Here is a 26,260-nt window from a genome sequence, read left to right on the forward strand (position 1 = left end):
GGACCAATCAGGAGTGAGGGAAATGGACCAATTAGGAGTCAGCTCCACTTTCCAAAAGTTAGCCGTTTCAGAGGCAAAAAGTGAGATAAAGCCTCTGGGCCAGGGAACCGGATGGTGCTGGCAGGAGAGTAGTGGCCCTACCTGGGGGTCCTGCCGGTCTTTTTATGTGGCTTCCCTCCTGAGTTTCAGTTTTACCAAGGTGCCATTTTGCATGCCTTGTTGCACAGGGATGCTCTGTCCAGTGGACATCTGGGGTTACACATTTAGCTAGTGAGGGGGTGAAGGGCCTAGCAAACCCTGTAAAGCTTTTCTGGTGAGAAAAATCTCTCTTTTTTGTTAGAAATATGGATAGCATTGTAGTCTGGGAGGAAACATTAATTAAAGTTGAGAAGACAAACCAGTGGGATGAAGACGCTTCTAGAGCTATGACTCAGTGGGCATGTGACTGTCGAGAAAGTCGTATTAGTTTGCCTCAGTAACTGGAAGTGTTCTAAAGGCCTGGTGATACATCTTTTACCAGTGGGCAAGGCCCACTGCGCTCTAAGGTGGGAACAAGACAATTCAGAATTGTTGAGGAAATGGTGAGACGCTCTCATAAAAATGACATCTATAGGCATGTCTAAGTATTACCACATCACTTATTACTGTGTTGTAACTTCCTATTTTTTGTTCCTTGTGACCAACCAACATCTAAATACATTGTATATTCCCCCCCCATTTTATTTATTTATTTATTACGCTGTATATTTCTGTGGGTGGCACCTGACCACAATTCATGTCATCTCAGAACAACAAATTCTTCTCCACCAGAAGCAGCAAAAGTGCATAATAGAGTGTATTTAGATGTTAGCTGCTTTCCTCCGATAATGTGCCCACCTGCCCTCCAGCTGCCCACAGCAGAGCAAGGTGGCTCCCTTGTGCCCTGGGCATGTCTTATGTGGGGTCTCACGTAGCAGAGATCAGAGCTGCAAATCAGACAGTCAGCTGGAAAGAGGCAGTCATCTGTGAAAGAGATTCAAATCAAGAGAACAAGACCTGGGGGAACTGAACTGCACCTGGAAATCAGTGAGAAAGAACCCATTTGCTTTGAAATGATGTAGCCATTTCCCATGGCGTTGGCTCCTTCTGCTAAAATGTCTCACCCATTCAAGCAGGAGTGTTCCTTGAAACAGAGGCTTTTCTCCTGGTGGTGTGACCACAGATTCCAAAGTGGATTTGCCCAGGTGGCTGGAGAGAGACCACACTCCTGATGCCAAGTCCCCAGTGCGTGGGAAGGGGGCACGTGGGCACCATCTGCCACCTTTCATCCTCAGGGCTTCCTATGTACCTGGTTGAGGACCACCCGCCCCTCTCACTGTGACTGGCTTGGCATCCCTAATTAAGTAAGAAAGGAAAGTGGGGGCAAGAATTGATCGGGCTCAGCCTGGAGTCCTGGGCCGCCTTCTTTTCCTCTCCCTTCCCAGCGTCTGTGCCTCTGTTTGAAAGTAAACTTACATTTTCTTCCAAAATGAATGATGGAGAGAGGGGAAAAAAAAGGAAAAGCCACCCAAGGTTGAAAAGTGGCAGCCCCTTACAGCTGACATCCTGCCTTGGCCAAGGAGGCAGCTCCACGTGTCCTCAGCTCACCCCTGAGGGCCGAGCCCTGTGCAGATGAGGCGCTGTTTCCACTCTGCCCGTCTGAGGCTCTCAAGTGAAAAAGAAAGAGAGAAGAGAAAGAAACCGCCGTTACCAACAAAAAAACCCCCAAGACCAATTAATTCCAGTAGATTGCAGCCAAGCAGGGGCCCTGGTGGGGACACATCCTGTTTTGCCATTTAAGCTGTCAACGCTGGTGCCAGGAAGCTCCCTGCTGAACCGTACCCGGTTGTGAAAGAAATCGGGGGCGACGACGGATTCGAAGCACTTGTGGGACAGTTTTTCTAACCTTTGGTCACTTGGAAAGCTATTTTTTTAAGGCTAATTTGCTTTGATGGGAAAACAGGAAAAGCTAACCTGAGTCTTAATGACGCCTGCGGGTCTATTTTAGAGCTGGACTAGACTGACGTTTGGTCTCGCAAGAGCCGCCTAGGCCTCCTCACGGCTGGTGGGGCGGCTGCCTGATCCCGTCACAGGAAGCGCCCCGTCCGTTGCTTCTGCAGCTGGAATACCCCGGTTTGATTTGAAGAGTCACCAGCGAAGCAACACCTGATAATTGCGTAGCCACCCAAGCCCGTGTTTTATGCCAGGGCCAGTCAGAAACTTCAGACCCAGCCAGAAAGCTTTCTTTCAGCTGCGGGCAAAGGTGTATTAAATAGACTGAACTAGTGGACGTAGGACCAGGGGACGCATTTATTTACTTTCACTCTCTGCTGCCAAGCTGACCTCTCGGGCAGATTCCTGGATTCATCCCATTCCTGTCGCTTTCAGCCCCAAGAATAGTCTTTTCTTCTGAAGATGATTAAGACTCACATTCAGGGTTCGATGATCTGGTCCCGCCTAGCTAAGATGTCACCTCGACTCCAAGCTCCTTCAGTAAATTTGCACGTAGTTCTCTGGTGAGGCTGGTGAGACAACTAACTTGGGGGGGTGGGGGGAGAGTGAGGATGACAGAAAATGTTAGCGCTTTTTTTTCTCATTCTCTTTTATTTTCTGTTTGGCGCATGTTCTAAAATATATCTAAATTTTGGTTCAGTAGGGCGGTGTCAGTTTGTACATAAATAGAAATATACTGAGAGGTGGGCGCCAATTTTTGCACTTTACATTTAGAGGGGGCAAAAAAATGTGTGGGGGACTGTGCAGCAGGGCGGGGCTTGAGGGAACGAGACTACATTGCACAGGAGTAGCCAGGAGAGAGCGCACTAAGTAATCTGGGAGAGAGACCCTCATCACAGGAGAGGAAGCGCTGGGATCGTTGGAGCTGGTCATTGCTGGGCGCGGGGGTCTGGGAAGCGGAGATGCTGGGACGGGGGTTTGGCTTTGGCAGGGAGAGCCCTGTGCTGCTTCTGCGTCCAGGCAGTCCAATTCCACATGTGTCAGAATCTCAGTGCTCTGAGGCCCCATCTGGTTGCCTGGCAGGATGTCCAGCCTTCTCCTGGAGCCCCCTCCTCAGTCGCCCCCTCTTGACTTGTCTTTCACATCAGAGCTGTTGCCGCCCGCTTGCTCTGTGGTCCACAGCTTCGTCCTCCTCCCACGGTGCCTTTCCCGCTCGCCGACTTGGTGTCTGTGCCGCCATCCACACTGTGTCCGCCTGGAAAGCTCTGTACCTTCCGGTGCTTTTCTCCCTGCTACGCCAGCATCGCCAGGGGGCGTCTCAGCGCCGACGGGGCTTTCATACCTCTGCCTCGTCTTCCCGCGATGGGGTCAAAATAAGATCAGACTCAGCTTCCCGCTTCAGGAAACCGTGTCTTCTCCGTCGTCTGCAGTGGTCTGCTCAGACATGCCAGACTTCTCCAAAGAGTTCTTTTCTTATTGGCTCATGCAAATTAAGGGATGTGGCTGGTCGAAGAGTCCTCAACGCGCTTCAGAGGCATCAGATACTTCACGAATGTCGCAAAGCCCAAGATCGCGGCGCACTCTCAGGAGGCCGGTCCAACCTACCGCAGGGCACGGGGAGTTTTATTCGTTTTCTTGTAATGAGCTATAATGGAAAAGAATCTGAAAAAAAAAGTATGTATATGTATAACCGAATCAACTAACATTTCCATAAAACTACACTTCCATAAAAAATAAGAATTAAAAAAAAATAGAAGACAGGTCCAGACAGAGCATGCAGAGGACCCCTTCACGAGGGTGTGGGCAAAATCCAAGACTCTTCTGACAAAGTCTTGCTCTGACCTGCCTCTCGAGACTGATACCCAAAGACTGATGAGGGCATGATAAAGAGTAGGTGTCGAGGAGAAAGGATGAGTCCAGATCTGAACAAGCTGAATTTGAATGGTGTCTCGTGGATGTCGAGACGGCAGTGTCCAGTCATTGAATTATGCAGATCTGGAGTACAGGAGGAAAATCAGAACAGTAAGGGGAAAAACTTTCCTCTCTACTCTCTTAGGTTCAGTCTTTGAGGCCTGCAAATTAAACTCAAACTGACAGCTTAGCAAGAGAAAAAACAGACTTGAATCACATATGAGAGTATACATAGAAATATGACTCAAAAGGCATTTAGAATTTGGGGTTTGTATATCATCTTAATAGATAAAGGGCAGTGGGGAGAAGGTCACTTATGGGAAAATTTTAAATATTTAAACATAAAACAGTTTTCTTTCTTCTTAAAAAGATAAGTGGTCCTGTAAGAGAGTGGATAGGAGATGTGATAATTTTGTGACAGTCTATTTGAGTGTGGTGCTGACTTGGGATTTATGACAATTGAATTCTTTGGGGAGGCTCAGCTTTTAGGGAGATAGGGGATTTCAGGAGCTCAAATGCCTTCAGCTCAAAATAATTTTTATGCCACAGTGGCTTAGTCTGGACTCCTTATGCTGGAGTATTCCATTGGGAGTGATCTGATCATTAAAGGGGGAAACTGAGGCCACAGGTGAATAAAGATGTATGGATGACCAGGCGTCCTTGGATAGATGGTTGATCCAGATTTGGGTCAGAGACTGTACAAGAGGAGCCAAGAGCATCTTGGGAGCCATTAAATACGACTGGGGTCATATCAAAAGGGCACAGAAACTCCCACTGGCCAAAGATGGGACAATTTGAGAGCATCACAAAAGCTAATAACTTCAATGGATTGAAACACATTCACTGGTATAAATCCATGAATTCACACTGATATTTGAAACCACAAAACTAAGCTCATAAGTTTCCTTTGGAGGAGTCTGCCACCTTTGATTATTCTGAAAACTACTAAAATAAAGGAAGAAAAATCAAGCATTTGTTCTGTTTTTCCTCACTGTTACCAAAGAGTGGACCAGGGAAATGTCTTTCTTGTGGAAAATCCAGCTACTAAATTCAGAAGGAAAGATAGAATTAATCACCATTTTGAGACCTTCAATGAGACAGTTGAGTTGGGTAATCATCATCAGTAAGGTGACACCAGAACCAATGGGTGAAAAAGCTGGTGAGGGATTTTGTAATGTATGGATCAAGCTGGAACCACCTGAACTCACTGATTAATTTTTAACATCAAAAAAGGGAGAGCCAGACACCATGAGCTGCCTGGTGTGATATAATAGGAAATACACAGAACTACTTATGAAATGACATTGTCCCCAGAAGTGACATTCAGATCCAGGCAAGAACTACAAGGGCCAGGGGAACATGTTAAGTGACACCTTGGGGGATGCAACTTATGAAATCTACGGTGTGGGAAATTCGATTGGACAATCAACCTTGTTTCTCCAATAAATGAAATTTAAGGAGAACAAGGAGAGTGAACCTATAGGTTAAAGATTTAAAAGATGCACAATCAAACTGATCTGTAGCCCTTATTTGGATCCTAATTTGAACAAGCCAGTTGTTTTAAAAAAAATTTACGAGACACTTGGGGAAATCCTTGTCTTTTTTGTAATACACACTGAAATATTTATGGATGAAATAATATTATCTGGACTTTGCTTCAGAATAATCCAGTGGTGTTGGGAAGGAGAGTGGGGGTGGGGGTATAAGATGGGAAAACAAACAGGCCATGAGTTGGTACTTGCTGAAGGTGGATAGTGGGCATTGGTCTTTTTACTTTTGCGCATGTCCGAACATTTCTGTGATGATTGAGGTTGAGGTGGAAGGAGATCTAGGATGCAGTGCAGGGGATGAGCTGCGGGGAAAACCGGCACAGAACGGTGCCACGGAGAAGTGATGACCCCCAGGGACCTGCCAGTTTGTAAATTTTCAGCAGGAAGAAAAGTTAGCTTGAGTGACAGGACAGAGATCTTAATTTTCACTCCACGTTTGCCTCCGTGTGAGTTGTGTTTGGGAGGCTTCTGCTCCAGGCTCTCTGCATCATCGTTACGGTGCATCCTCCTTCCCGTGGTTCTGCTCATTTGTCTTCACTAGTGACGGACAGGGCTGGAGAGACGCACCAGGGCTGCCTACAGCACTCCCTGGTTCTGACTCTTTAAGAGGATTGAGGTCTTGCTCGGGGACCAAAGAGGTATCCAGGCAGCCTTTTCTGTGAAGGTACATCAAGAATTATGCTTGCTGGAAACCAGGGCCACCAAAGGGGAAAGGGAGGGGAGGGACAAAGTCGGGGCTGGGAATTAGCAGACACATGTTACTATATATAAAATAGATAAACAGCAAGGACCTACTGTGTAGCATAGGGAGCTATGTTCAATTTCTCGTAATGAGCAGTGACAGAAAAGAATCTGAAAAAAATATATACCTCTATATATGTATAACTGAATCTCTTTGCTGCATACCTGAAACTAACATTATAAATTGACTATACTTTGATAAGGAATAAGAATTTAAAAAAACAAATAAAAGCACTGGAAGAAAACATTTTAAAAAAGAATAGTTTGTCAGCTTTAGCAAGTCTGAATATGATACCGTCAAGTTAAATTTGAATTTCAGGTAAATAAATGATTCCGTATAAATGTCAGATAATGAATGCATACATTTTAAATATAGTATGGAATAATGAATCATTTCAGATAAATTGGTGTATATTTTATGGGGCAACATTAACCATAATATCAGTATCAGTGCTCAAACGAAAAGAATTTCAGGAAGTTATCAGAGATTCATACAAATATCCATCCGTATCCATTCATCTGTCCGTCCGTCCGTCCATCCGTCCATCCATCCACCCACCTGTTCTCTTATCCATTCTTATTGAACTTCTTCTATGTACGGGACCCTCTTTGGGGGCTGAGGATACTATGATCAATAAGACCAACAAATTCCTTACTTTCAGAATGTTTACATTCTAGGGGCAAAAATGTCATCTTAAGAGTGTTTATGACAAACCCTTTAAGATAACTTTTGTGTCCAAGAATAAAGGAATGAATAAAAAAATGATAATGTGATGGCCTGTCATGGAACCATTACAGAAAGCATGGTTTTGAAGGCTATTACATAGCACAGGGGGATTGTTTCCCATATAAAGCCAAACTAAATAACAGCAGTCCGCCGAACTATGCATGAGGGGTCATGGAATTTTGTCAATTGAAATTACAAGGTGTGGGTACATGCTTGCTGACATCTAGGAGATGACCCAGTGGGACCACTATCTGAGTGCAGGAATTATGGATAACTTTTCATTAAATCTTTATACTTTTATTTTCTCATACACATCTTCTGCAAAAAGGTATGGATCATTTTTGTCTTTGAAGTTTGTTTTTTTTTTTTTTTTTGAGGCTCCACAGCAACCGTGGAAAGACTAAAGATCAGAATGCTTTTTGACTCTGGAATTAATCCTCAGGACTGTCTTCAGCATGTCTTGTGACTTACCTGAGCCTCTGTGTGGATTTGAAATGAAGAGACTAAGCTGTGATTTTTTTGGGTGTGTAATTAAGAATGAAACTAAGGTTAACAAAGGTACTCATTATTTATGGAAGGGACCCTCATCACAGTCTTGTATGTCTTTATAAAATCCATCTATCAGCCTTGGATTCTTTTGTTTTATCTAGCTGTTATGTGGTCTGTACAGTTTGCTTTTAACTATTTTACTTTTAAGGTTTACTTTTAACTATTTCACTATAGAGAATGGTGTGTGTGTGTGTGTGTCCGTCCATGTCTGTGTGCGTGTCCGTGTGTGTGTGTTCCTGATCCTCTAAGGGGTTGTTAGGTAATATTCAAAATACCCTAGCTGAACATACCTTTTAGGAGTGCTGGTCATCGTGGAGGGTCTATTGTAAGGCTTTTGTGGTCTGTATCTCTGGTCAGTCCTAGAGGAGCCCCTAAGGAGCCTAACATATGAAGCAATTTTTCACTGGAGAATGGAGTGGAGTTCAAGATGTGTGAGTTGGCTAGAGCTATTTAAAAACACCCTTGCCTTTGCGTGAATAGGGTGTAGGAGTCGGGTGATGCTAGGAAACTGTAAACTCTGGAGTGATGTCTGAGCCAGGTACACCAATCTGTCTGGTGTCCCAGTATTAACAGAGGCTTCTAGCAACTTGGTCCCACTAGCGTGGTTGCTAAATACTGCTGCTGGAACGTGGCTACGTCTGTTTTAAGTTAACATTTCACGGAGCGGTCCGAGCCCTGGTATGTCATTGGGCTGACAGGATCGGCTGTTTTTGTGCCTACTTGCCAAAAAATAAATATTTTTACGTGTGACAGAATGTGGTCTGGGATTTGCTGTCTGAACCACCGAGCTCCTAGGAGCAGGGTGATGGGTGATGAGACCTGTAGTTTTTGGATGTGCTAACAGTACGATAATTTTGAACAAGTGAATTGATTCAGGTCACTTGGCATGTTAACAGTAAACTTTATTTTCAGAACCCTTTTATTGAGTTTTTAAAAATTGAATTATATAACTAAGACATATTTTAGCAAAAATTAAACAGTAAATAAGAATATAAAGTATCTCACAGCCCAACTCCTGTTCCTACTAATTAGCTGTATGATGTGTCTTTTGTTTTTTGGATAGAGCTATGTCCCCTAACCTCTTTGGGAACTTTTATGTGCAGTAATTTGTTACAAATGGATGCCAGGTTTGTAAAGTGTCACCTGAATGCCGAATATCAACAGGCAGCCTGGTTCTGCCTCCCTGGAGCAAGTCGGGGGAGGCTTTGGCGAAAAGTCCTGGAAATAACTGGCTTCTCTTCCTGCTTTCATTTTGATGAGTTAATTTGTGTTTATTCACATATTGGATTTCACTTAAACACATGGAAAATTTTAAATGCCAAAGAAGAGAAAAAATATTACATAGTACACATTTTTAAATGCTAAACTCAAACCACGTGAAAGCGAGGAAGCGTTGATTTTGGAAAATCCAGTTCTAAAATTGGCAGTTAACCCTGGGTAGTCATCCTGGGGGTTAAGCCCTATAATTGCATCCAGGACTGGACCCTGTGCATAAACTGGCCCCTGTAAGGGTGGAGATGTGAGGTCAATGCTGGTGACACACAGGAACTCAGACTGGGACTCAGTTTGCTGCCTGCTGGGAGCTCAGGTAAATCATGACATTTCTGTGTGTGACTCAGTCATCACCTTCAGAGCAGGACATGTCAATCTACTTCACTTGAGGGGCAGGTTCAGCAGAACCTCTCAAGGGACTTTGTAAAGACACAGGCAGTTGTGGAGGGGGTAATGTGGCAGAGTGTCCCCGATCTGTCAGAATCTGGGCTACAACCAGTGTGACCTTGGACAGGTCACTTATTTTCTCAGCCTTGGTTTCCTCGTCTGCAAAGTGGAGATAAGGATAAATGACCTGCCCCACAGGCGGTTGTGCATTGTAAGTATACAGTCAATTCACTCGCTCATTCCGGACAGCATTCTGAGCAGCACAAACGTGTAGGTGTGTGAGACACAGCTTCTCTCTTTGAAGAGTTTACAGTGGGAAATACAATCTATAAATAAGCAAAGCATCGAGGCGTGAGAAGTGTTCTCCTCATTCGCCTAGAGAGGAGTTTTCAGGGCAGGTGAACCCTGAGCTGGTGCTTTAAGGACATATGTCAGGTGGAGGGGGGACAGTATGTGCTCATACCTAATACAAAACCGTGCTGCAGTATTTCTGTCGCTATTGGTGGCGGTGGTATTATAATTGTTGTCTTTGACGGCTAATAGTATTCGGGGGAAACATGACAATTAAACCTAGAAAATGCCACGGAAACAACAACAGCAGAGCAAATCCAAGCTGGTTAGAGCTGTGCACCTGAGGCTACGGGGATGTTAGAGGGACAGTGACAGAACAGAGGACAGCATCTCCTGGACGCTGCCTAGGTGTGATGGAATATAAGATCTTTGACAGGACTTCCCGTTGAGTGTTCTTATAGATAAACCAATTTCTCAGACTGAATCTCATTCTTTGTTAAGGCTAAGCCATGGGGCTGGGGTTGGGGAGAAGGGGCTATGCTGTAGCTGAAGTCCTGGTCATAAATGAAGGGGAATAAGAGGAAGGCTGAACCTTTTCTGTCCCTGAAGATGGTGTGAAGAAGACACGGCTCTTCTAGACCTTGCTGCTAAGAGTGCGGTCTGTGGACCTGCGGCACCAGCAGCTCCGGGGACTTTGTGAGAAATGCGGAGCTTCAGGCCTCGCTCCAGACTGGCCGAGTCAGAATCTGCATCTTAACAAGAGCCCCAAGTAATTGCTATGCATCTTCTAGTTTTAGAAGAACTGCTCTGGCTTGACTGTGTGTTAGAAGGACGTGCTATTGAAGAGCAGTGGTCTGTGTGTCCAGAAGGGCAGGAAGTAGTATTGGTGAACTCGGTCATGATGAAGATGTGCTTTGAGCCCTTTACGGGGCTCTCAGAGCCCCGCCTGCCGCCCATTACAGCAGCACTTCCTTAATCCAGGAGGTGCTCCTTAGAGAAGGAGTTGAGGAAATACTGTGCGTGATATTTGTGATGGTTAATTTTAGGTGTCAACTTTCAGGGTCAGAAAGTGCCCGGATATTAAATCAAACACTATTTTAGGGGTTTCAGTGAGAGTGTTTTTGGATGCAATTAACATTTAAATCAATAGAATGAGTTAAGCAGATTGCCCTCCCTAATGTGGGTGGGCCTCATCCAATCAGTTGAAGGCCTGACTAGAACAAAAGGGCTGATCCTCCCCCAAGTAAGGGATAATTCCTCCTGCTTCATCACTCTAGAACTGGGACATGGGCTTTTTCTTGCTTTCAGACTTGAATTGAAACATTGGCTCTTCCTTGACCTTAAGCCTACCGACCTTTGGATGAAAACTGTACCCTCAGCTGACCTGGGACACCAGCTTGCTGACTCACCTGACAGAACTCAGGTTGTCAGCCCACATAATGATATTAGCCAATTCTTTATAAGAAATATTCTCTGTGTGTATGTGTGAATTTATATATACATCATATTTCCTAGTTCTCTTTCTCTGGGGAACCCTGACCAGTACAGTACTCTTGTTCGCTGCTTGGAGAATCAATGGTTGCTTCTTGCTGTTAGGGAAGCTTGTTGACTTAGTTGAAAGGAAACCAGTGACGTAAGAGCACCCAGTATCTCTTTGCTGTGATTTCGTGTATGTCTGGTTTTTCAAGGAGAAGGAGAAATAGAGTGAGCAGTTTAAGTGAGTTTAACTACTAACTTTTTGACTTTGTCCTTTCTCTAAGAGGAGCATACAGCGTGGGGGTGGGGGAGCGGGACGGCGGTGGTGGATACTTCATCTTGCTTTCCTAGGGCAGCGCCCCGCCGTAAACTTTACTTCAGGCTGTTCTCTAAGGAACCCCAGGCTTACAGGTGGGCTCAGATTGCCTATAATCATGGTGAATTTGTCTAGCTCTGTTAGTTTTTGCCTGGGAGCTAATGAGGCTATATTATTAGGTGTGTACAAATTTATAATGATATATATTCCTGGTGGATTGAACCTTTAACACCCTGGTAATGCTTTCTCCTTAGAGTTTATTTTGTTGGATATTAATATATATTGATATATGGGGGGAGGGTGTAGCTCAAGTGGTAGAGTGCATGCTTAGCACTGCATGAGGTCCTGCGTTCAATCCCCAGCACCTCCACTGAAAAATGAAGTGAATAAACATAATTACCCACCCCTACAAAAAATATATATGTATATTGATATATCCATACCAGTCTTCTTGAGCATATATTTCCAACTTTTATCTTTGTATTTCTGTACCCTTAAGATACGTGTCTTGTAACAGCAAATTTTTAAACTTTTGAAAATGACTGAAAGTCTTTTTTTAACTGAAACGTTGAATTCACTTATATTTAGTGTACTAAGTAATAGTTACATGTATTTCTACCACCTAATCTGTTCTCCTTTATTGCCCTGAATTTTCTATGTTCCTTTTTCTCTTTTTTTAACAGGGAGTATTGGTTAGTGTTTTAATCATTCCAATTTTGCCCCCTTAGAGATTTGTATGTTTCCATTCTTTTAGTGCTTTCACTAGAAATTATACCACCTGCACTCGATGTGTCAAAGGCTAAGACATCATCAGCAGCTTTGTCCTCCGGTGTTCCAGATTGCATTTCCTGTTTTAACTGTGTTTGGGATTTGTTAGACACACTGAATCTGTGGATTTATGTCCTTCACCACAACAGGAGAATTCAGGGTCACTCTCTCCTTAAATGCCTCTGTGTCTTTTTTCTCTCTTTTTCTCCTGTTACCTCTGCTCCATTCTCTCCTTCTTTTTTGGAACTGTAATTAGATTAATGCTTTTCTTCTTTATCTGCCATAACATTTGTTCTTTTCTTTACATTTTCATCTTCTTGGACTCTGTGGCCTGTCTTCTGGATAATTTCTTCATATAAAGTTTCCAGTTCACTAATTCTCTTCTTACTGGTGTCCAATTTGCTGTTAAACTAGTTTATTTACCTTTGATTTAAAATATGTTTTATTTCTGGACCCCCCCCCCCCCAGCTTGGTTGTTTTAAGCCCCTTGCTCTTTATTCATTTTCAATCCTTTTACTTAATGAATATTAAATATGCTTATTTCATGTTCTAACTCTGATAATTCCATCTCTTATATTTTTGGTCTGTTTCTTCTCCCTCTTCTTTACTGGCTTAATAGTTTCCTGTGAGGTTAGGATTACAGAATTCTAGGATTAGAAGAAATCATAAGAGCCTGGTCTCAGGCAAAAAACTGCATCTAAACTAGGCTAAAGCCATTGATTTCCAGGCCTCGTGTCAGAAGACTTTTAGCATCTTGATCTAGAATTTAATTTAACTGCTCTTCAGTTCATTGTGCTGTTGGCAGCCTGAGATTCTATCACTGACAAGTTAACAAAGACATGTCTAATGGAAGCTTTCCAGAAGGACATAAGGAATGTGGAATTGATGTTCCGGAGGAACTCAGGCTTAATTGCCTTCAGGGTAAACACATCGACCTCCTGTCCTGGGAGCGCAGTCTGGATGCGCATACCAGAGGAACCTTGGTGTTTTTACCACATCTAGACATTCCTGGATTTTCCCATAGCGGGTAGTCTTTCCTGCCACCTTCAGGAAGTTAACTCCCCAGAGTATAGATTGGTTCCAATAAAATCCAGTCTGGAGCGTGACCTGAATAAGCCTTAATCTCCCTTAATGGAATAAGCCAGTCCTCACGTACACATCCGTCCCAGATCGTCAGACACTGCCTGTCTTCGGCTGGGTAGCGGGGTGAGAGAAAGCAGGAGAACTTTGTACAAAATGCAAAGGACAGTCAGGTTAGGAAGCAGCACATGGGGCGGCCAGCAAGCAGGGCCAGGTGAGCGAGAAATGGAAGAGGAGGACACGTGGAGTCTGGGGAGGATGGCTAATACTTTCACAAGGTGAATATGATAAAATGTGGCTTCTCTGAATTACCGGAAGACTTTCCCTCTCCCCTCTTTATGCTATTTTTAACTTTTTATTTATATTATAACTATTTATATATCAGCCTGTTGCCCTTACTTAGATGCTAAGCCCCTCCCAGGCAGGATCACAACAATCATAGCGTTAACTCAAGTTCACGTGGCCATTTCATGCTCCCGATTATTAAATACACACAAAAGACGTGGCCACGGTATTAGCTACAGCTACTGATATTCACGGTCAAGTAACTATCGCTCAGACTCTCCAATGATTGTCCCAGAGGAAAAGGAATGGAAGGGGGCGAGGTTTACCGGGGAGTGAGTGACCAATGCAATTCAATCAATTTCAACTTACCGTCTTTCCCTGCACATAATAGGATTGTTACTTTTGTCCAGCTCCACTGGAAGAGGGTTTTTGAGGACATACTGTTTTGGTACACGTTTTGGGGTACTTATTCTATGTTCTCGATAAATCATGCTACAGGGACCACATCCACCACCTCAACGCTCGTCTGCTTCTGCAGCTGATTCCAGGAGAGTTCTGCATCCTGGCTGTTACCAGGTCTGATGACTCAGGTCACTGTGAACCAGAGGGGTGTCGAAGTCTCCCACTTCAAGCCTCCTTCTCACTTCCTGCCCTAAGTGACAATAATATGCCACAGTCAGTTGAAATTAATTTATCCATGTTAAAGTGATACTGGCTTAGAAGAAAGCTCCCAGACCCACTTCCTGCCAATCCAGTCTTAACCGTTCTTGGAACAAAGTAGAAACGTTGTCACTAGCCTTAAAAACATCTACTTTTTCTCCATGAAGGGACAAATTTATTTGAAAAAAATGCCGGCTGTCTCTGCTTCCACATTTCCATTTTTGTCGCTGTTTATTTCAGGCCTCTGTTATCTTTTATAGGGACTCCTGCAGGAGATGCCAGATAGACCCCAGCCACCGCTTCCATTAGTTCATGTGCTGTGTTTGACCAGAGCTTGCGCCTGAACACAGCCCCAGGGAAAACCTCCAGGGGCCACGCACAGGCTCAGGCCCAGATGTCCTCGCGTGACGTTCAGTGCTCGTGGTCTCTGGGACCAGAGCCTTTCCTGACTTTTCCTCTGGGACGCCCTCATGATCCAGTGTCCCAGTCACACTTGACATCCCACCAGTTCCCCAAAATGTCATGCTCAGGTTGTGCTTCTGTGACTTTGTCCAACCTGTTTCCTCCACCTGGATTATTACTCTCTCCCCCGTTTGCCTGGTGGAAACTCATTCATGCTTTAAGGCACGACCACGTGGAATGGAATCTGTACAAGCTCTCTTATCTAACTTGATCGACTCCGGCAATGGCTGGTCAACCAAAAGAGTCAAAGAAGGAAATTAAAAAAAAAAACAAAACAAAAAACCAACCTACATAACCATTCTCACTTAACCATATCAAGAACATTCATTTGTTGACTGTTGGGTGTAAGGCGTTTGGGGTAATGGTTTCAGTGGTCAAAGTTTTCCATTGACATTCCTCATAAGCCACCGTTGGAAAGTTCTATTCTCTAAGTTTGGGTCCGTACAAAGGAACGAGAGTTTCAAGTTGCTTGAAAAGCAATCCGAATGCAGAATTCTTCTAGACTTTTGTGATTTCATCTCCCAGTTTTTTCCCCCAATTGTCTCATTCTTAATTAAACAGCATTAAAAATCAATTTCATCTAACAGTGCAAATGCACTTAGTGCCGCTGAACTGCACAGTGCACGTGGTTAGGAGGGTGCGTTAGTCCTCTTGGGCTGCAGTGACAAGCGCCCGTTTGCACGGCTTAAACAACAGGAGCTTATTTGCTCACAGCTCTGGAGGCAGGCAGTCCATGGGTAAGTTGCTGGCTAATTTGGTTTCTGGTGAAGATCCTCTTTCTGGCTTGTATTAGGTTGCCTTCTGTGTCCTCACATGGCCTTTCTGGGTGGGGGGGGGGGGGAGGGAGAGAAGGCATTCTTTGGTGTCTCTTCTTTTAAGGACACTAACCCTATCATTCAGGGCCCCGCCCTTACGACCTCATTAACTTTAATTCCTTTGAGGCCCCATCTCCAAATGCAGCCACATGGGGTATTAGGGCAGCAATGTATAAATTTGGGGGGATGCAAACATTGAATCCATAACAGATGGTAAATTTGACATTATGTGTATTTTAGCAGTTGGAAACAAACAAACAGAAAGAAACCACCAAATGGTTTTCTAAAGTAAAAAAAAATCAATTTGCATCCTTGAGTCTTTACAAAGCATTCAACTTAGTTTTCATGGAAACAATGCTTTCTTTCTTTCTTTCTTTCTTTTTTTTGTATGTATATATTTTTAATTGAAGTATAGCCAGTTTACAATGTTGTGTCCATTTCTGGTGCACAGCACAGTGCTCCAGTCATACATGAACATACATATATTTGTTTTCATATTCTTTTTCACCCTAAGTTACTACCAGATATTGAGTATAGTTCCCTGTGCTCTACAGTATGAACTTGTTGTTTATTTTATATATAGTAGTTGTATCTGCAAATCTCAAACTCCCAGTTTACCCGCCCGCCCCCCGGTAACCAGGAGTTTGTTTCCTGCGTCTGTGAGTCTGACAGCGCTCTCTCTGGTGCTCGTATTTCCTCACGTGATGTAAGGCTTTACTGAAATGGCCACGACGGGGTGAGAATGGCTGTAGGTGACTGGTCAGTACCCCCTGCGGTGTGGGCCTCTGGCCGTGAACTCTTGCTTGCTCTGATCAGGAGTGTGTCTCGCCAAGGACGTGAAGAGCTGTAGTCAGCCTCGCAAGCCCGTGACCTAGGGCCAGTGGAGAGCCTTCCTGCTGAACTCTTTTGCCCTCCGTGGACTGCGTGCCCCGTAGGTCCACAGACGGCTTTGCGGGCGTGTTTCCCTAACGAAGTCTTGCTTTGCGCTGGAGTCTGATGTGTGGGCACCTGGCTTCCTTAATGCACTGACCTTTTTACAGAAGAATTTAATTTTTTTTTAAAATTGTGCTAGGCTTTTGCTGCGATATTGCTGTGTAACAGAGGGCTCGGAAGCCTGGGAGGCTTTGTAACGATGATCATCTATTTCTTGATCTTGGGTCAGCAGCCATCAGTGTTCTGGCTGACCATGGAACGAGAGCAGAGCTGGGAGGGTGACCTTGAGGGGCGTTCCTTCTGACCACTTGGGGGCCCAGCAGAGATCACTGTCCCCAGATTTCATGGCTTTTCCTGTAACTCCACACCTGCCATCATCTCTGGTGACAGGCAGGACACGGAGACACGAAGCCCTCCCACCGCGGGCCCTCTGCACAGGGCACAAAATGACACGCGCCGGGCCAATTTGGCCCTTTCCTTGCTGACTGGGTGCTGTCCCTGCTGCGGACATGCCACGTGCTCCTCACGCGCGCAGCCCAGAGTGACAGCAGCAGACCCACGCGTCTCTGCAGTGACGCCACTAAGGAAGACCCTCGTCACTGAAAAGAGAAGGCTACTAAAAAAGAGGAAGAGAAAGAATTCTTTACTACCTGCTTCCCCACCTGCCTAAAATGAACACCTCCCTTTTCATAAATGTGGTGAAATGCAAATACCGTGGGGGAGGCGGTTGATACACTGATTTAGCTCCTACTGAAGCCTAAGTGATACACATTTCAGAGTCTAGTTTTCCTCCATCGTGACAAATGGGAGAATGAGGCATCAGGAAACTGAAAGTTCAAAAAAAGCGACTTGTTAAAAGAGGCAGTCTGCAGTCTACATGAAGTAAGCCAGAAAGAGAAAGATACTATATGATGGCACTTATATGTGGAACCTAAAATTAAAAAAAGGACACATTTTTGCTCGGTGCAGTTGTGTCTTGCAAACAGCGACAACCATCCACTTTTGACAGTTTCAGGGAAAAATTTCAGGAACGTTGCGATGCTCATAATTTTAGAATTTAGCAAATGACTTTGGCAAAGAGGCTCCTTCAGAAGCCACGTCGTGACTGGCTCAGTCCTCAGCTTACCGCTTCACGAACCTGCTGCTGGATGACAAACCGCCCCAAAACACAGAGGCTTAAAACAAGCACCTTTATTACCTACTACAAGTCTGCGGGCTGGCTGGGCTCAGCCGGGACGTTCTCTGCTGCTCGCTGGGGGCTCACCTGGGCTGGAACGCGCCCGATGACCCCCTCGCGTGGCTGCCAGCTGGCGTCAGTGCAGAGCCCAGCTGGGGCGGGGACCACACGGCCTTAGCTCCCTCCTCCTCCTGGCATCTCCAAGGGCTGGATCCCATGTGAGAGAATGTCCCCAGAGGCCGAGGCAGAGACTTCAGAGCTCTCTCAGCCCAGCCTCGGAGAGTGGACAGCACTCCCGCCATCCCTCTCGGTGGAAGCAGGTCACAGGCCAGCGTGGGTTCAGGGGGACGGGGAACAGACGTGTTAAAACGCAAGTGCTGATTCAGGGGGTCTGGGGCACGCCTTGGGATTCTGTGTTTCCCACGAGCTCCCAGGCTGTGCGGATGCTGCTCGTCCAGGACCGCCCTTCGGGGCCGGGGGTGGGGGGGGCACCCGCGAAGCTGCTAGAACGCAGGCTGCTTTCTGCCCCGCCCCGCCCCGCCCCCAGCCAGGGTTTCTGATTAAGCAGGTGGGGGGGGGGGGCAGAGAAACCCTGCGCAGACTCTAAGTGTAGCTTAAAAAAATGGTTTGTGCTCACCTTGCATCGAATTCAGATTCTTAACAGTTAGCCCTAAGAGCGTCACCAGTCTTCTCCACGAGCTTTCAGACCCTGGCCCTGGCGCCCCTCGGTTTAAGTGGATTCAGCAGAGTCGTTGATCTCCCACGGAGCGCAGAACACTGTGCTGGAGGATGTGGGCGCGCGGGGGAGCCCGGCCTGCTTTCCCTCCCTGCAGAACGTGATGAATAAGATAAGTCAGGCTCAGAAACGCAGATCAGTTCATTCGGGATTTATTACCGCGAGATGTGCTAGGGGACTCGGGGATAGAAATAAAACCTATGCGATTTTTGCTGGGGAATTCAGTGACAGGTAGGATCAGGGAACAGGGGTTATGAAAGTCCTCTTTAAAGAAGGGTGGTTTTGGAAGAGTCAGAGGATGCGTTAGATTTTGCCAGGAGAGGCTGGAGGACGGGAGAAGGGAGTTACCCCGGCAGCCTTGAGCAAGAGGTAAAAGACCAGGCTGAGAGGACAGCGAACAGTCCAGGGGCGCAGGGGCAGAGGCTGGGGCCAGTGGGGGACGTGTGAGAGGGGAGGATGCAGTAGAAAAAAAAAAAAATTGCAGGGCACTGAATCAAGGTGTGTCTTCCATCTGGAAGATGATGGGGGATCTATTGGAATATCACGGGGTAGCATGATTTGAGTCCCGCTTTAGAATTCTGGTGACCTTTTTGTAGGGTGAATTTTGAGAGATTTCAAGTGAGAGGCTGGTCTGGAGGTTACTGCCCACCAGGCAGCCACGGGGGTTTTAAAACCCCGCTGGAAGCACAGCTGCGGTGAACGCGATGCTCCTGTGGGTGTGGGAACAGCTGGCGGGGCTGGGGGCGTGCAGCGTATGTTGATGACAAAAACCATGATTACGAAGGGTTTCCAGGTTACAAAATGCTTTCACGTAAATTGTCTCAGAATGGCCATGAGAGGGCGGTTGTAATATTATCCCCATTTTATAAATGTGTCAACTGAGGCTTGGCAAGACCCAGGCAGGATGTGGCAGAGGCTGGACCCAGACTCCTGGGCTCCGAGGAACAAGGCGGGAGATGGCGGCCTGGAGATGGCACCCGGGGCATGTGCACTCTTCACCCACAGAACCGTTTCCCTGGAGCCGAACCCAGTGTGTTCACTGATTCCTCGAGAATCACCAGTGGGGATTCTTAAACCATCCTCAAAAGCCTCGCACAAGATGGCCGGAAGCGCATCCCTCCATTTCGCTGTTCTCTCCGGCCCTCTTCAATGAAACTGTCTACAGGGAGGTCTTAGGGATGAAGCACGTTGATGCATTTTGGGCTAAACTTTACCTGTAGCAGGTGATCATCACTTTCCTTCCCACATCAGACTTCGCTTTTCTCCTTTCCCCACTCCCTCCTCCTCACTCTCCCAGCTTCGTCTTAGCCCTCCTAAGGAATCTGTGTCTGCTGCCGGGAATCCTTGCGAGGGGTTGCTGCTGGTACCCAGGCTCGTCCTCAAAGTGGCCTCCGAGCCACAGCGCCATCTGGTGGCTTCCAGGGGCTGCGCCGGGGACAATGCCTCCGCGGGGGGCTGGGGTGGGGATGTCCTGGAGGAGCCCGGACCCCTTAAGAGCTCCGGCTTCTTCCCTTGTGCTAAGCTTTAAAATATTTTTTAAAAAATACGGTTGATTTTTTTTAAGAGCAGTTTTAGTTTCACAGTAAAATCGAGGGAAAAGTACAGAGATTTCCTGTCTACCTCCTGTCCTCACAAGCACAGCCCCCTCCGCCCCGCATGAACACCCTCTACCAGACCATGCGTCCGCTACAACTGGTGTACCTACATTGACATGTCACCTTCACCCGAAGTCTGTCACCTGCAGTTGGCATTAGAGGTCACTCGATGTTGTGCATTCTGTGGGTTTGGACAAGTGCATAAGGTCATGTATCCACCATCCTAATATCACACAGAGTAGCTTCAAGGTCCCAAAAAGCCTCTGTGCTCCACCTGGTCATGTCTCTCTCCATCAGTCTGACAACCACTGACCCTTTAACTGTCTCCATAGTTTTGCCTTTTCCAGAATGTCACACAGTTGGAGTCCTATAGCGTGCCATCTTTTCAGATTGGCGTCTTAAGTTTTCTCCACGTCTTTTCTTGGCTTGATGGGCTCATTTCTTGTTTAGTGCTGAATAACATTCCTTTGAATGCACCACAGTTTATTTATCCACTCACCTACTGAAGGACATCTCGACTGCTTCCAAGTTTTGGCAATTATGCATAAAGCTGCTATAAACATCTGTAAGCCAGTTTTTTGTGTGGACATAAGGTTGCAGTTCATTTGGGTAAATACCAAGGAGCACAATTATTGGATTGTATGGCAGGGGTGTGTTTAGTTTTGTAAGAAACTGCCAAACTGTCTTCCAAAGTGGCTGTACCGTTTTGGATCCTCTGCAGCCATGATTGAGACCACATCGTAGCAGCATTTCATGTTGCCAGTGTTCTGGACTTTGGCCACTTTAATAGGTATGTAATGGACTTCTTGATGCTTCTTAAACCATCATTTAAACCATAAAACTAGAATTCCTCGGCTCACTATTTGTGTTATTGGGGAGGAGGAAGGGAACAAGCAATGCTTTTCAAGCAAGGAATTTCTCACCTGGGGGCAATACTGACTGCGCCCTGTCAGACTCGGGGAAACTGACATTCTGCTTAGGACCTGAACTGAACTGCAAATTGCAAGGATAGAGAGGGGTTCTCCATCCTTGCAATTTGCAGAGACGTGGAAGCTGGACTTCTCTGTGCAACTTCAGTGTTCTTTACATGTAAAATCTGCCATGAGGGCTCCAATTTTCCACAGGGCTGAGCCTTCCAAGGCTGGGAGGAGAAGGGAGCGGTGTCAGTCTTTTCTCCCCAGCTAAGCCGAGCAGCTCCTCTCCGTGCTGATCCTGCTGACAGCGATGTCTGCTCTTCCCTCTCCCGACCTTCCTCCCCACCTGACCCCCATCCACCTGCTGAAGACCTACCTATTCTTTAAGGTCCAACCACAGCCTTCCCTGGGCAGCACAGCAGATTGTATTGATTTCTTTCTCAGAATCCCTGGAGCTTTTTAAATTAGAAACTTCTGTGCTTCTACTTACTTTATTCTTTCTGGAATTCTTGGTTCCTCTTTTGCTGCCTGGTGAAATTTCACTCAGCTTTAAATGCACACCCAGTACGTCACCTCCTCTGTAAAAGCTCTACCCCATGCCTTAAAAGTAGGAAAATGTGCTCTCTGTTCTAGCCCCTCAGTCGCACTGTGGTGACAGTGATGTGCTGGTAAATCACCTCAAACAAACAAACAAACACCACACAACAGAAATCAAAGCAGCACTAACAAAACGCTGATCTGAAGTGGTTGCCAATTTCTGTCATGTAAATTCTCCCACGTCACTGATTTCAAGCTACATCTGTGACATTTTCTGAATGCAGAGCTGGGGAGAGATGCGTACAGTTGTTACATAGACTGTCAGAGTCTTTAGGACGTGGAGACAGTGATCACATCTGGTTGGTCCTTGGTGACTTGTGTCTGGTCCGGTGTCTGGCATACAGTGAGTGCACAGTGCATATCTCGTACTGGGTGCTTGCGATGTGAATACCCAGGTGGTCACCACATCCCTCTGTGGGGAATCTTTGCGGGGGGAGCTGTGACTGTCCTGTAGCAGTTGTTAAGCAGAGAGGGTACCCTAAAGAAAGCCACCTGCCTGCCGAGATGCAGGACAAGTGGGTTATATATGATTGTCTTTATTCTGGAGACAGGGCTAGGGGTCTGCAGACTTCCAGAGCGAGACCCTCCTACTTCTCCGCTAGTTTGCTTCTCAGGGTCTAGGATGAACATTAATCCAAAGCGTGGCTACACTGGACACTGTGGGTGCAGGGAGGTCCCACTGGCACTGTGGGAGGTTGTACAAGAGGAGGGAATGAGGGAATGCAGTGGCCACTGCTGCAAAAGTGAGCTGACTGAAAACATATTAGGCCAAACAGGCACATGAAAAGATGCTCAATATTGCTAATTATTAGATAAATGCAAATCAGAACTACAATGAGGTGTCACCTCACACAGGTCAGAATGGTCATCATTAAAAAATCTACAAATAATAAATGCTGGAGAGGGTGTGGAGAAAAAGGAACCCTCCTACACTGCTGGTGGGAATGTAATGTGGTGCAGCCACTGTGGAGGACAATATGCAGATTCCTTAAAAAACTAAAAATTGAGTTACCGTATGATCCAGCAATCCTGCTCCTGGATGTATAAATGTCCAACATTTATTGGACAACAGCAAATGACTGGATCAAGAAGATGTGGTGTATAGATACAATGGAACACTACTCAGCTATAAAAAGAATAAACTAGTGCTATTTGCAGCAACGTGGACGGACCTAGAGAGGATCGCAGTAAGTGCAGCAAGTCAGGCAGAGAAAGGCAAGTATCATATGATGTCACTTACATGTGGACTCTAAAAATAAATGATACAAATGAACTTATTTACAAACCAGAAACAGACTCACAGACATGGAAAACAAACTACGGTTATCAAAGGGGAAAGGGGTGGAGGGGAGGGATAAATCAGGAGTCTGGAATTAGCAGATACACACTACTGTATATAAAATAGGAAACAACAAGGACCTACTGTACAGCACAGGGAACTATATTCAATATCTTATAATAACCTATAATGAAAAAGAATTTTAAAAAGAGTATATACATGTATATGAATAACTGAATTGTTTTGCTGTATACTTGAAACTAACACAACATTGTAAATCAACTCTACTTTAATAAGATAAAAAAAACTTATTAGGCCAGAATCAGGCTTTAGTTCTCTGTGGAGTTTGTGACTTGGTTAACCTGCAGTGCAGCTGAAAATGATATTTTTTTCACCTGAAGTCCTCGGGGGCTGGCAGGGCTGGGGGAGGAAGGGCAGCAGACCGCGCCCCACAGAGGACGTCCGCCTGGCCACTGCCCACTCTGTTCTGCCCACTCCTTTGCTTTTCTCCATCCCTGTTTGGCTTTGGCTCGGGGTTCAGGGCTGAAACTGAGGTTTCAGGATCCTTGGCGGCGGAGCAGACGTTCAACAAGGAGACGCTTCTCCCTGTGCACATGGCCTTTGTCTGAGGCTCCACTGAGGACAAGGTGGCCTCTGGCAGCTACTTTTTTCCTTCCTGGGCACTTACACTGGAAGGGACTTGGTCAGAATTGGTCACGAGGGACAAGGGGCTGCTTTGGACAAACAGCTCAAAGAGGAGGAGGCTGGACATGCTAGCAGGTGAGGTGAGAATCTGGTTCTTGTAACTTGTCATCGTGCAGAATAAACTTGACAGTCAGTGAAGCAGTGTCTGCCTCCGTTTTCCCTTTTCCCCTGAGCCCCTTTCCCTCTATCTCTGTCAACACATTTTTCTGCTCTGGCTCCAATCTTGCCTTATTTCAGAAGCCCAGTCCTCTCAAGGTGTCCCCATGAAAACTTCCTTGCTCTATCAATCATTCACATGCTAGTATGAATTTCAGCTAACGTGTTACCTCCATATGCGACACTACATTTAAAATCTCTAAGCTGGGCACTTTCTCAGGTGCTTCCCTGGAAGCAACAAGGTAAAACCCAGCCACTCGCAGATTCTCTGACCCTGTCCCTCTATAAACGCCAGGGGCAGGAAGGCACTATTTTGAGATGACTGTGTAGAACGCCTTGTTTCTTTTACATGCAGGAAGAATATGTTATTTTCCAACTTCTACTCTTCCTAACTCAAAAAAAAAAGAAAGAAATCCAAACACCAGCATCTCCTTTCTTGAACATTTGAGAGTCTGAGGACTGGGAAGCTGAAATTTTAGCACAGACGTCTCTGCAGCTAGAACCAAGTTTCTAAAAATGTGCCCTGTTATATAATCCAGGGGAAGGGACGGAAAAGTACCAGCGGTGTGAAGCTGGAGACCTTCCTGCTGCTGACTCACTCAGGCAAAAGCTCTTGAATTAAGATGCATCTTAGAAAAGCCAAACAAAACCCATTCACTCTCCAGGGCCACCCGTTCACTAGGGGAGCTGGAGTGTCTCCATTGGACAGAGCCCCCGGGGCACAGCTGTGAAAGTTTAAGAAGATTTTTCTTGTGGTCCTTGAGGCCTGTTCCCAGGGTCTTCTGTTCCCTTTCAGGTGCCAACACCATCCTGCTGTGTCCGGCCCACACCCCTTCCAGCCAGACCGCCTCCCCGGCCCCCACTGGCTGCCCCGCACAGAACTTGCCTCTTTCCTGCGCTGTGGCCTCGGGCCCTGCTCGGGATCGTACTTGCCATGTGTTGCCATTAACGAAACAGTTGGATGGATCCTTGCCATTGGGTCAGCTCACCAAGTATAGCACCTTTTTAAAAATAATGATGTTTTAGCTCAAAACAGTGCATAGGGACTTAGGCAGGATGGAACTGTTTCTCATCTCAGGAATGGTGAGCCTGCGGGGAAGATGTTTTCCGCCCAGGAGAGCCTTTTTAAGGTCCCTTGGATCACACTAACTGGCTGGCTTCTCCACCAACAGAGTTATGGGTTGGAGCCCTGGGGCAAACTTCCCCTCTTCCCAAGCCCTCTCGCTGCCCCAGGATTCCAGGGGAAAGTACCTATTTCCATAGTAGTGCCTTTTTTTTTTCACTTTTTTTAATTGAGTTATAGTCATTTTACAACATTGTGTCAAATTCCAGTGTACAGCACAATTTTTAAGTTATACATGAACATACATATATTCATTGTCACATTTTTTTTGCTATGAGCTACCACAAGATCTTGTATATATTTCCCTGTGTTATACAGTATAATCTTGTTTATCTATTCTGCATATGCCTGTCAGTATCTACAAATTTTGAAATCCCAGTCTGTCCGTTCCCACCCCCCACCCCCTTAGCAACCACCAGTTTGTATTCTGTGTCTATGAGTCTGTTTCTGTTTTGTATTTATGGTTTTTTTTTTGTTCTTTTTTTTTTTTTAGATTCCACATATGAGCAATATCATATGGTCTTTTTCTTTCTCTTTCTGGCTTCTTCACTTAGGATGACATTCTCCAGGAACATCCATGTTGCTGCAAATGGCGTTATGTTGTTGGTTTTTATGGCTGAGTAGTATTCCATTGTATAAATATACCACAGCTTCCTTATCCAGTCATCTGCTGATGGACATTTAGGCTGTTTCCATGTCTTGGCTATTGTAAATAGTGCTGCTGTGAACATTGGAGTGCAGGTGTCATTTTGAAGTAGGGCTCCTTCTGGACACATGACCAGGAGTGGGATGACTGGGTCATACGGCAAGTCTATTCCTTTTGAGGAATCTCCGTACTGGTGCCTTTGAAGGAGCTGGTTTGTCGTGTCGCTGCTCCATGACCCGGCTGGAGGGGTCTGATGGAGGCTTTAAGACACCAAATGTGACGTGGTTCCTGTTCCGCCCGGGTCTATGGGGTGGGGTGCACGGGGCCTGCATCATGAGACTGTGGGGAGGGGACACGCATTTCCAAACTGGAGCCTAAGCAGGAAGGAACGTCCTCCCCCAAAGAAATGGAAGCTGCCTCTGTTTCGACCCCAGCAGACGTCCTCCGGCTACGAGGATGTAGGACTCAGCTTCGTGGTCCCGAGTCACTGTGCGCTACCTCCCCAGCGCTGCGCGTCCCGCCGCGGCCCGCGGGAGCCGGGATGCGTGTGGCGTGCGCGCACAGCACGCGATCTTGCCATTCAGGGAGCTCCCAGTCTACAGCGGAGCAGGCCAAACCTGACACACAGGCTGGCCTGAGACGGAAAACGGTAGAAGAGAGCCAAGAAGGAAGAAAGGAAGGAGGAAGATGTGTTGCCGATTGTCTTGGAGAAACTGGGTGCCCAGCCTCCCAGCCGTGGCGCGGAGCATCATTTCCGCGTTGGAAGCCGCCCTGGGATCCTGTCCGGTCTTCAGAGCATGGAGAAGCCCGTGCCTTCCAGAACCCCTGACGCAGCCTCGGAGAGCATCGTCGGCGTCATACTGAAGGAGGGAGCCCGGGCCAACTCCCACACTCACCAGCCACAGCGAGTCCCTCGTTCCCAAGGCAGTCGCCGTGTCGGATGGATCCGGTCAGAGCCTCGAGGGGCCAGGCGTCTGTACATAAGGTTCTCCCGGAGATCCCGGTGTGGGGGCAGCGCAGGGCTCCAGCTCCGGAAGGCGCAGCGGTCGGGGGTGAAGAGGACCACAGCGAACGGCCGGCTCTGTAGATGGGAGGGCGGCCGGCTGGCAGGCTTGGGGCACGGATGCTCCACACGCCG

This window comes from Camelus ferus, chromosome 35 (genome assembly GCF_009834535.1).
Source record: "Camelus ferus isolate YT-003-E chromosome 35, BCGSAC_Cfer_1.0, whole genome shotgun sequence".
NCBI classification, from domain to species: Eukaryota; Metazoa; Chordata; class Mammalia; order Artiodactyla; family Camelidae; genus Camelus; species Camelus ferus.